This window comes from Oreochromis niloticus, linkage group LG7 (genome assembly GCF_001858045.2).
Source record: "Oreochromis niloticus isolate F11D_XX linkage group LG7, O_niloticus_UMD_NMBU, whole genome shotgun sequence".
Taxonomy (NCBI): domain Eukaryota; kingdom Metazoa; phylum Chordata; class Actinopteri; order Cichliformes; family Cichlidae; genus Oreochromis; species Oreochromis niloticus.
Genome location: NC_031972.2, coordinates 37,537,548 through 37,550,274, shown reverse-complemented (window position 1 = coordinate 37,550,274; position 12,727 = coordinate 37,537,548). Strand labels below are relative to the sequence as shown.

At 42.4% G+C, this 12,727-nt stretch overlaps 1 protein-coding gene across 3 annotated transcripts in view; it reads right to left on the bottom strand.

Annotated features, from left to right (window-relative positions):
• gfra2b (GDNF family receptor alpha 2b) overlaps positions 1–12,727 on the bottom strand; it is a 116,329-nt gene that overhangs the window by 70,626 nt on the left and 32,976 nt on the right. The window lies entirely within an intron of this gene.

The window sequence follows — 12,727 nt, the reverse complement described above, 5'->3', positions numbered from 1 at the left end:
AACCAGAGTTTTATTGGAAGCAGTAACCATCAGAAATCACTGTGAGCAACAAAAACCAACGCAGAATGCCTCATGGTGTTCCACAGGGCTCAGTCATTGATCCTCTACTGTCAGTCAAAGGGGCGTGGCCTCTTTGACTGACAGGTGGATTGTAACAGAAGCAGCTGTAGCTGCTAGCTGTCTGCTAGGCCTCACCTGAACTTGACCTCTGGTCTGTGTTTGTGCTTTTGGAGCCTTTTGGAGGCTTTTTAATGACATAATGTGACCAATAATATGGCTGCTTTGAAGTTACTGTACTAACAGAGGGTCCACGAAGGCAGAGCTTCAATGTAGATGGGGGGTTTTTTTATACAATTTGGGGATGCAGACTATTAACCACACAAATATAGTCCAAAAAACCCAAAATGGCGATGGCTGAAACACTAAAACCTATGTACAAAATTACGTGCCTTTTTTTTTAACACTGAGCCTGTTAAACATTAAAAAAAGCATAATCATTTGTCTCCTTTATGAACATTGTGTTGTTTCGAGAATTAAAGAGTAATTTAATGTGAGAATGTGTTGCGGGAACAGTGAAAAACGTTCCTGTATGACAGTTATTTTCTCTTCTCGATCATATCCCCAGTAATTTTTTCCTTTATAGGACTTCCACGCTGAGCCGAACCCGACTGTCATCATTTCTCATGTTTCTAATTTTGTTGGAGCTTTACCCGCCAAAGGTTTCTGTTTGACTGTCAGAGAACGCCGTGTTCACACATCTAAAATGAAGCGAGGACGACAGACAAAAGAAACAGAGCGCTACAGAGAAACCAGGCCTGCAGCACTGAGTCAGACACTCAAACAGGAAATGAGCTCGATCCGGATCATTCTGGAAACTTATCATCACAGCAGCTCATTTAAATCAGACAGAAAACAAACATGGCTGATTACAAAGCAATCTACATATCACGCTTCCGAGAACATTCAGAGCAATTCAGTAGCAGTTTCAGTCCACAGGAGCACAGAAAACAACTGTTAACAGCAACTTTGGTGTACCTGATCTTCTGAAATATAAACAATTTAAGGCTTAAACAAGCTACTTTGACACCATTCCACTTCCTGTTTCAGCTCTACAGCCGTTCATGCAGTCATCGTGCAGTGAAGCATGTATGGAGCGTAGAGAAGCTTACACGAATAAAAATAAATTATGTAAAAATAAAGTTATGAAGACTGATGTGACTCACACTGAAGTTTCTGAATTGAAAAATAAAGAATGAATGAAGAATTCTTCAGATGGTTTGAGCCGTCTTTTGGGAATACCCACAGAATTGGTAACCTGAAAGCAGATGGACTGCTCGACAGAGGCACATCTGAAATCTTTCTTGGAAACTGACTGAAAACTACTGAGCACTGCGTCTCTATGGTCGGCAGGTAATTGGATGGAACATCTGTCTCTCACAAATCAGTCACCTGAAACTATTGAATAGTTTTTTCTGGAGAAAACAATTCGCTGCTGTTCTCTTCTCTCAGAAATCTGAAGGAACAAAAGTCTGTAAGGTGTTCCTCAAGGGTCCGTTCTCGGGCCTCTTCATCTTCATGTTTCATAAAGTCTCCTAACATCAGAGCTGAAGATATGAATGATATGATATATGATATGGTGAAAATCTAAATATGTGTTGTATATACGTGGAAAAACTAAAACAACGCAACAATAAGTTTCTGTACACTGTAAAAAAAAATCCTAATATAAAAGTATTTTACTGTGTATTTTACAGTTTTGTTCTGTTCTTCTAGAATATCATTAAATTTACATAAATAGACTGTGATTTCACATTTCAAATGTAAATTAACATAAAATCACTGTAATGTAATAAAATATAATTTTCTTGTTTTTTAAATGTATCTGTCTGTACATACGCATATTTAGATTGTTAAAATACATTCACAAATGTATCATGATTTCACAAATATGTGTCCGTTATTTGAAAGATTGAACTGTTAAATTCAAATGTAATGCTATGGAAAAATATATAAAATGATTCTCATAAACTTCTTTTTACATCAAATAACTATTATTATTACTGCCATTTAGGGTGATCATGGCTCAAGAGTTGGCAGTTCGCCTTGTAATCAGAAAGTTGCCGGTTCGAGCCCCGGCTCGGACCCTCTCGGTCGTTGTGTCCTTGGTCAAGACACTTCACCTACCGCCTACTGGTGATGGCCAGAGGGGCCGATGGTGCGATATGGCAGCCTCGCCTCTGTCAGTCTGTCCCAGAGCATGCAATCCATTATTATTTAAACCAACTGTTAACTGTATGTTTCTGTACATTTAAGTATTATTATTCATATTGCCACATTCATTGACCTTGTTTATAGGTAATTTCATTGTTTAATCACATTAACATGTTCCCAATTTAATGTTTAAAAGCACTTGAAAAAGGCAAAATCCCATGTAACATTAGGGCAACAAACTGTATTGTCATTACTGAAAATAACCGTATTTTTATGAGAAAGTTATTTTCTGGTATTATTTTGGCGCCCCAGCTGCCGGAATATTACTGTTTTTCTAGGATTTTTTTTTTTAACAGTGTACTCTGTACATCACAAAACTCTGTTTAACTCTTACATACTCTTCAGGTCAGATCTGACACATTTTGACCTTTGACAGCAGTAAAATACCCTAAATTTCATTATTTCAACCTGAATTTTGATCACTTTTCTCAAAGTGACCTCAAGGTCATATACATATAAAAAAGTTATATACAATGAGCCTGTTCCAAATTAAATTTGACCAGTGTTTACCGAGACATATTTTAGATCCACCCGTCTGAGTCAAATCAAGGAAAACAGTGATTTTTTGGGAATCGTTAATCTTGAGACCGGCACCAGCTGGACAGGACCATGGTTACATTCTGCTGCAATATGAAACCCATTACTTCCTGTGGCTTGTACTTCATATGAAAGGTTTGCAGCTGCAGTGCAGGCGGACACTCGTATGCCATGACCATGGCGTGTTGTGGCAGACATTTTTGAGTGTAAAAGTACACAGTACCCATAAAGACCACGGCTAAGGAAATGACAGAGCAGAGGGTAGCAGGCGGCATTTGTCCAACCTAGTGGTCCGAACAGTGCCTACCCCTTTCTATAATACTGACCATATATGATGGGGTCATACAGAGGTCAGAGGGCGCCATGGTACAGACGTGAGTCCCCTGTGCACCTGCAATCACAAGCACCGTGAGGAGTCACCTTAGCTGTCATTTCAGTGAGTGCAGGAAACACCAGTCAATCTCCCGTCACCGCTCTGAGTGCTCAGGAAGCAGTTCGCAGCCAGTGTGAGTGAAAAGTGTTGATTAATGTTAAAGGAATACTGGTAATTATAGCTGGTGGTCATTAGGGTGTTTTGATAATGTAACAGTGAGGACGGTGCTTGATGGTTTTAATGGTTATATAATAAATCCCAGCAGATCCAGGGTGTTGTTGCAACTATCAGTGAAATATGTTGAAATGATTTTTGCTGTTGTGTTTTCACGTGTTCGGTAACACAGGACCTGATATTGTTCAATAATTAATGTTTTTCTCCAAAAATGAGTGTTGTGAAACCTAAAAACGACAATCTCCCTGCTCTCTGAAACATGAATCATCAGTTTAAAAAGCCAGGCCTTCGTCAGGAACTGGAATTATTGTTTTTTATCACCAAACAATAAATTAGAATCAAAAGGTCACTCACTCAAAGTCCAATACACAAAAATCTACACATCAGAGCTGCAGGTGAGCCGATTCATTTAACATCCACTTGAAGTGAAACGGTCCTCCTTCCCCCTTTCGAGCAGAGCGGGAGCGACAGGATTCCTGTCTCAGCCAGATATGGAAATAATTTGTGGAATCGTTTATTTTCAGCAGGCGAGACGGTTTTAATTGTGTCTTCACAGGTCTGAGGAAAAAATCACTCAGACAGCTGCAGCTCGTCCACATGGCTGCTGCCAGAGTCCTCAAACACACCAAGAAATTGGATCTGTCCTTAAATAACTGCGTGTCACAGCACACATTCAAAATCCCTTCACCTCTTTAAAGCTCTGACAGAGATGCCCACTCCTCTGCATGAAGAAGCAGGTCGAACCAGGAGAGGTCCGCTCAAGGTGAAGTGGATTTTATCTGCTGAAGCTCTCAGCTCCATTAACCTCTTCAGGCCCAGCAATGAAGAGGCCGATTTTTTTTTTTTTAATCAAGTTTGGCAGATTCCTCAATAACATCACTGAGAATGTTTTAGGCCTCTTTAGGCTGATAGTTGCTGTCTGAGTGGGCGCAGGTACAGCTGACAGCTGATGATGGAGTCTGTCGACCAGGAAAAACCAAAGGAGACTTTTTGTGTTTCCAGTAAAGCTGATAATGTTTTTATTGTTTTTTATGGAATGAGCTTGCCCCACCTCACTCCTCTCTCAGCAGCGTCTATACAACCTTCTCAAACTGTCATTTAGATTTTTGTGTGACTCGTCCTCCCAGGACACTGTGCACCGCTGCACAGCCGAAGCCTGGAAAGACAGAGTTTCCCACTGAGGTCATCAAGTTTTTACATCTGTTTTCATTCCTGAGTTTCTGCATTTGTGAGAATGCTCGGCCTCTCCTGACACGTCACTCCCATGTGCCATGTTTCAGCTGCTGTGAGAGCTTTGAGCAAAACCATAATCTTTTCCTAAAACTAACGGAGCCATTTTTCATGCCTAACCCTTACCTGCAACAGAACATACAAAACATGAAGGACAAATTATGCTCTCACAGTTACTTTGCATAAATTTCAGATAAAGTTACTTCCTGCCATAACTCTGCATCTGCCGTACATCTTTAATTTGCTGTGATGTCGGATAAAATGGAATTACAGAAAAAACTCGAGACTTTCTCTGAAGGGACTCCTGTTTCCTTTACAACAGCACGACCAGTGCTGTGGTTGTGCTGCGCGGGGTCCATCAGAGATTCCCGTTATTTTGTTGGTACAAACACAGCACAGGAAGGACTGAACGTGACATCAGGATGATCTGCAGCACCGTCAGCATCACTTTCTGCTGCAGAAATGCTCAGAGTGCAGAGAACGAAACCCACAGACATTGAGAGTCTGAGAGTCCACACTGTTGGATCAGCAGGGAGGTTTGAGGGCCAGACCAACTCCTACCAAACTTCTTCACCTGAACTTTACACCTGTTAACAACCAGCTGTGACCAGCATCATTGAGACTGAATGACTTAACTCTGAAAACCTGCTCAGCTCCTGTTTCTGCCTCACAAGAACAAACAGCCCGCTATATCCTGGAGGGTTTTGGGGTTACTGAGTTCGGGGCTTTCCAGTTTGATCTTCCATCAGAAGCTGCTGCGCTGCTGCTGTTTCTCCATGGCTATGAAGCCCACTAACACAGGTAGGAAATAAAAGTTCCTCAGGTCAGTGTTCTGCCCAGCACACATTAACACTGACTCCACATTATAATCAAATACAGAGCTGCAGAGCACATTTTTCAGGTGTCAGGCTGCTGTGGAGGGAAACCTTAAGAAACAGTAACAAACAACTCCATCGACTCTCAGCGTGACTTTGAAACAGCGTGTTTGAATAGGAAGTAGAATCTGTCTGCTGCTTGTTGGAGGGTCTTCAGAGGAGGAAAGCAGAACCGCAGCAGCTGGATTTTCTAATCCTGACCTACTTTTAGCTTTTAATGCCTAAACCTAACCAAAGAAGACGAGTAAGGCCTCACAGGGTCACACAGGCCTACAGGCGACTGATGGCGCCACGCCATCCTCACTTGACTAGGGAAAAGAAGCCTTTTCCAGCCAATGTGCGAGTCCTGCTGGATGTCACTGGGTAAACTGTTTTTGGGTAAACTGAGTACGCTGCATCGGAGGTTCATGGATCACAGGAAGGACTACAAAGCAGACTGGTGGGTTCCTGAAACGTGTCTTCCAGTTTGATCGAATTAAGTGGAACAAATTTCCTCTCAGTGTGAATCTGGTATTCTCATAAAAGATGGAAGAGGATCGCTGACTTGAAGAACGTGGAGCGTTGCATGCTGCTGCGTGCATTAGCACGTCCTCTATATTTATACCTGAGCTTTAAGCTGTATGTTCTCTCCCACACAAAACATACAACATGACAGGCGATGAGGCGGCGGGTGGGTTGCAATTATGCAAGCGCCTTTGTTTCCATCTGAATGTGTTGGGCTCTCATCAAGTCTCCAGCAGCTGTTCCTTCACTGCAGCATATACATAACACTGTGCACGAACACCTCACAGACCGACAACCACATGTGATCACACTTCCTCTGTCAGGACAATCCAAACAGGAAGCTGGATCTCTGCTGCATCACAGCGCTGTTCTCCTCACTGTACACCAGTCTCTGTTAAAGAGACGTGTCCACACCAACTGGTGCTTGAGCTGATTTCTTTATTAATGAGTTAATGATAGAAACCTAACCGGCTACAGAAGCCGTGGTTTCAGGCCTCTGCTAGAAGCTCTCACAAGTTCCTGTCGCAATAATGCTAACAGAAACCAAGAGGAAACAGCTTTAACACATTAGCTCAGTGTGTGTGTGTGTGTGTGTGTGTGCGCACGCGTGTGCGTGTGTGTTTGTGTGTGATATCAGCGTGCTGCCTTTGACATATTACGTGATGTTTACATCCTGATGTCCCGCTGCTCAGCCTGCAGCAGCTGATATGAGCTCACCGGTGCCTGCAGCACACGGCCGCTGGAAGTCCGAGTGAAACCTGGTGAATTTATTTATTTCATGATCATATTTATTTGCAAAGTTGATTCTGAGCTACAGAGAGTAGCACCAGCTCCACCTGTGCAGGTTCATACTCAGTTAACCCCAGAGTTGGCCATTCACTTCATACAGGAATCCTTAGGGATGGGAATTAGAGATGGGAATTAGAATAAGAGTGTAGCAAATCCGATTCTGTTATCGATATCAGTTATCGATTCGATTCCTTATCAAAAATTAATCACATGCCACACGCTCAAATGCGCGCATGCTGGAGGTATTTCTTCTCTTTTTTATGATCAGTTTTAGGGTCATTACTCAAAAAAGTAATTATTTCACATATTGCACATATACAGAATACTTTTCTTAAAAGTAATGCAGTATGTTACTTAATTACACCCAGGATAAAGACATTTGTTACACTACTTGTTACGTTACTTTCATGTTACTCTGTAAAATAATCTGAAACACACTGTCTCATAATCACCAATCAACAATATAAACCTACAGACGACAGCCCCACACACCAACACAAATCCCTGTCCTAATGAGGACACACGTGATCTTTCTCTTAGTGTTTAGGTATGAACACAAAGCCGATAACACAAAGCAAAGATGAAAAGGCTAAATTCGGCTTCACCATCACTCTGGGTTCTTGGCTAGCTTAGCGTTAGCATGCTGTCTGTGCAGGTGCTTGCGAAGAGCCGAAGTTGTGCTAACAGTATGATGCAGTCTCAACTTTACAATCACGCTCTCATCCTTTTGTGCAATAAAAATAAAAGTAATGTCCATATCCACACTGGAGACTGACTTACTATTTTCCTCACACACGAACTGAAATCAGCTGATCGTAGCGAGAGTGCAAGAATGGATAAGCGGGAAACTGACGATTGAAAGGAATTGGACTACTGGGAACTGTTCGCTACAAGAACCAGTTCTCGATTCCCATCCCTAGGAATTCTTTTACAGACTTAACTGTTACAGTTTTCACCATCGTCCTCATTATCATACAAATCAAACTACTTCTATTTAGACACTCAGAACAATCACAACCTGCGACTCTGTGATGTCATCATAGTCAGGCTGTTTCATCCTTTTTACCTCAAACTAAACAAACATGTGGTTTAAAATCTTCCAATTACTGAAATATGGTCAAATGAGATACCGAATACCGAATAGAATACTTGCCAACAAATGATCCCATAATCCTGCTCAGGGATGTGAGTTAGGTCTACATCTAGCACTATCTGAAGTTTTCAACTGTTGGTCAGCCCTGTGAGGTCAAAGGTCAAACTGTCTGTAAGCGAGCTGATCTGAAAGCTAATATCTGCTAGTAATTTTATCAAACTGTGTTCTTTGTGATCCTGTGTTTTGATCTTCATCTACTTTAAAACAATAAGCATGTCGCGAACTTTGAACTTTAATTTCATTGTGTGATGGTCCTGATGAGGGAAACTCTGCTTTTTTAATGATGCATGTGTGTTTGAGCAACATCGTCTCAGGACCAGACCTAATCAGGAACCGGTGCCCAGGGCAGCTCCTGATCTCACCAGGACCTCAGCCATCTGGCAGGTGGGCTTAACGCGACTTCCAGTGAGTGACTCACGTGAGGCTGTGTCAGGTGCATCATCCCCTCTTCTACATACAGCAGGTATGGTGCTCCTCATGTCACGTCGCGTGGGTCACGTGTGCACGTTCTCAGTCCGCAGCAGGGCGATGCTTCCTGCCGTATGATCATTCCTGAAACACTGACCTAACCGCTGCTCGTCACAAACACTGAGTGTGATGTTGACATGCGAGCTTAGCAACACAGCCGCCGATCAAAGAGCTTTCATCCTGCAGTTGAAGCAGAGAGCGGCTGATTCACCCAGCCCTCAGATGCAGGGCTGGGTGAATGTGACATTTCACAGCGTGCTGAGCCAGGATCTCCAAACCACCGGCTCCCGTTCTTCTTCTGCTGCTGTTTTGTTTACAGGTCTACACTGAGCCCGGAAACCTCAGCGGCTGATTTACTGCCGCATTAACGCTGAATCCCCCCCACAATTGTTTTCCACCCGCGAGCGTTCGTCTGGCATTTAGCAGCACCGCGCCCCCCGCCGTGCCGCTGGCACCACTCCTGCCTGTAGTCACAGAGCTGAGATCATCGCATCCCGCCGAGTTTCAGCTAATTTACTCTCACAGAGTAAAATGATAGTTTGAGAGAGACAAACCGAGCTGCTGCAACAATAAACAGAGGGAAACACTCCCGCGCCTCACCTGCCCGTCTGATCTCGTTTCATGTGCCGAGGCTTTGACACCAGATGCTCGCTGTGTTCACGAGGAAATAAGAAAAATGCTGACTCCCGTACGGGAAGGATTTCTGATCCAGCAGCCTCTGTAAATAAATGCTCCCTATTTCTGTCCACAGATTGGTACTGAGAGCAGATGAAAGGAGAGAGTGCCACTGTGTGTCTGCAATTACTGCCACGAGCGGCTTTTGCATCCTAAAAATGCATTTTTACAAAGAAACAGCAGAGAAAAGGTCACTGTGACCGGATAACCAACTCTGGTAATGATGTGAGGAAGAGAAACTGGAAACGTAGGACAAAACCAAAAAATGTTCACATATTTAAATCAACCACCACAAAACTCCAGTTACTCCACCATTGTGGTGTAGCTCACCTACATCTGGGTGTTGTCATTCTAGAGTAGCTTTGCATGATTCTGGGAGGGGCTGCAGTTCCTCCGATGCCTCTGTGACATCACACAGACCCGAGCAGAAAAAAACATAATAAACGGAGTATTTAGAGCATTTACTTGGATCACTGTACCCACACTGAGCTCTGCTCGTGTTTCACATGAACATCCAGCAGATTAAGTCCAGTTTTAGTTTTCTGCTCTTGGGGAGCAGCTTCAATCAAAAAATGCCTGAGCAGAGAGCTAGCAGCTACAGCCACCTGTGTCACCATCCACCTGTCAGTCAAAGAGGCCATGCCCCTAATAATGCAAAAAGGTGAGTTATAAAAACATCCTCCCGTACAGGTGCTATGAAGGAGGAAATTATTTACAGAGACCCTGAGAAGGATGAGCGGAAGAGAATGGAATGATGGTTTACGGGGACTGACTTGCATCTGCCTCTGATGGACATCAGAGGAACTGCAGCTTTTGAGAGCTCAGTGTAGTTGTTGTATATTATCTGGATATCCAATCATTGCAGATATGATGCAGATATAAGGAAACTGGAAGTGTAGACTGCGCTCTGATCAAAACAATTAACTGAATCAATGAAACAAAAAACTTGTTAAACAGTAAAAATATGAGTCAGAATAATTAAATTTGGTTTTATGAGCATATCTAAAGCATCACTGAGTTAGCTGATATAATCTCAGAGTGTGCACGGCTCAGTTTGATGTCTTAATCACTCTTTACCGGCTCGTAGCTAACTCTCACCTTTAATAAAAGAGGAAAGGAGTTGAGCTCAGGTTTGGACCTTGTAAACAGTTTGTCTGTCCTTGCTCTCACACAGCTTTATATATTCTAATTGTCATTCTTCCCATTTTTCACTCGACCTGCTGCAAACAGAGTAACGTACACTGAAATAAACAGCGAGCCTCCGAGCAAACAGATGCGCAGCAGCCTTAAAGCAAGCCAACAAATACATGCAGTGACCTTAAGATTAAAAAGGCGGCGTAATGAGCGGTCACGGAGCGCTGACATCATTTTAATGCACGTCCTCATTTAAATTTTCTGCTCAGCCATACGGTTAATGATAACACAGCGACTGTCTCCACCTGAAGGTTAATTATCAGCAACGTGTTCCTGAATGATGAGCCACCTCGAAACCAGGAGAGTGTGTCAGGAGCAGAGGAAGTAGAATCATATTCTAATGAAGAGTGTGTGTGTGTGTGTGTGTGTGTGTGTGTGTGTGTGTGTGTGTAAACAGGTAAACAGAGCTGCTGATTTCAGCCCGCAGGCACACACACCTGCAGTGGCATGCACGTGTCCAATGACTGCCTGTACACATTATGAATACCTGGTGTGAGCTGCAGTACGTCGTACTAACTCATGTAAATACTCTCATAGGATCAACACCTTGTAGTTTCAAGCAGACGAGACTTTTTGTTTGTGTCACGCTCAGCAGAACTTCCAAACGTGTTTCCTGTGAGTCTTTGTTTCTGCTCGGGTTCTACAAATTCAAATGTCTGTTTTCTTCACTGATTCCTCCAACTACAGCTGTATAATTAAACTCACTGCATAAAACAGTACTTTTACAATTGGGACAGATATCGCTCTGTCTTGACTGACTCCGCCCCTAATTCCTTTGAGCAACCTAAGATTGCATCAACTCCCTGTTGCTTTACCATTTAATGCTGGAAGGCAACCTGTCTCCCTTAAAGCAGATGACTTGTAAGCTGGAGAGGAAATGGCAAAAAGTCAGAGCTCTGTTGAGCCAACCATTCCTTTATTTTTAACTAGTAATGACTTCATGAAGTTGTTCACAAGTAAAATTTTAACCATTAGAGAAAAAATGACAGATGTAACATTATCTAAAGCTACTCTTAGTACCACTGATATTCATTTAGTCTTTTTCTCCAATTGAGCTTTCTAAGTTAATTTCAGTAATTAGTTCCTCCAAACCATCAAGGTGTCTTTTAGACTAGGGTTGGGCGATTGGATGAATATATTGACTATCGTTTTTACAAGGGCGATTTATTTATTACAGAAGCAGTCAACAGAAAAAAAAAATAATAGCACTGTTTTAACAGCACCCTCTTTCATCTGTGAGCAGGTGCACCCTCCTCAGACTGCGCCCAAATGCTTGTTGATGGAGCTGCAGAAGCTAGTGATCGCCACATACTCAGCCGGATGGTGGACACGTACATGCTCATGCAAATTAGTCGTGTTTGAGTACTTTGCTCATACTATACGTCTGGACAAGTGGCACACCGCTTTGGTTACATCCTTAGGTTTACCTCTTTCATCTGGTTTAAAGCCAAAGAAATCCCAAAATGGTGACTTTATATTCTTTTAATGCTGTCAGCGTTAACACGCCGTCATCACGACTAACATGATTAACCATGAACCCATCTGGAGCGCAGACTGAGTCAAAATCCTTGAAATGTCTCTGGCAACGCATTTCGGGCAGTTTGTCCAAAGTTTGTTCATTCTGTGCTCCAGATGAGATTATTGGACTGACGATTGTCAGTCCGAAAATTTTTACATATCGCCCAACCCTATTTCAGACACCATTCCTACAAGACTGCTCAAAGAAGTCCTGCCATTAATTACTGCTTCAATCTTAAATATGATCAACCTATCTCTAATAATCGCACCACAGGCCTTCAAGCTGGCAGTAGGACTGGGCGATATGAGGAAAATCTAATATCATGATATGACAAACAATTGTTATTTTCAACCATATAGTGCCTAAAGTTGCACTTATTCAAACTGACCATTCAATGTTTTCTACTTTGAATACTAAAAATCTGAATGAATTGAAATGTTTTATTTTAACCATCAGCTGCACACAGAGGTTTTCCACGAATGACAATACTGTAACAGTAAGTCTCTGTCTTTGGTCAACATTAGACCTTCAACAAACACAAGATCACAGCAACAAAAAAGGACATTAAGCAAGAATTCACGAGACAAAATAAAACAACTGAAATTGAAAAGGTGCTCTTTGTGCTTATAACACATAAAAATTGTAATATAAAAAATGTGATGGCCACGAACAGTAGAATGGGAGGCAGAGCCTTCAGCTTTCTGGCCCCTTTTCTGTGGAACCAGCTTCCAGTTTGGATTCAGGAGACAGACACTATCTCCATTTTTAAGATTAGGCTTCAAACTTTCCTTTTTAATAAAGCATATAGTTAGGGCTGGACCAGGTGACCCTGAATCCTCCCTTAGTTATGCTGCAATAGGTGTAGGCTGCTGGGGGATTCCCATGATGCACCGAGTGTTTCGTCTTCACTCACTATGTGTTTATACATCTCTGCATGTAATCATAAGTTATTATTAATCTCTGGC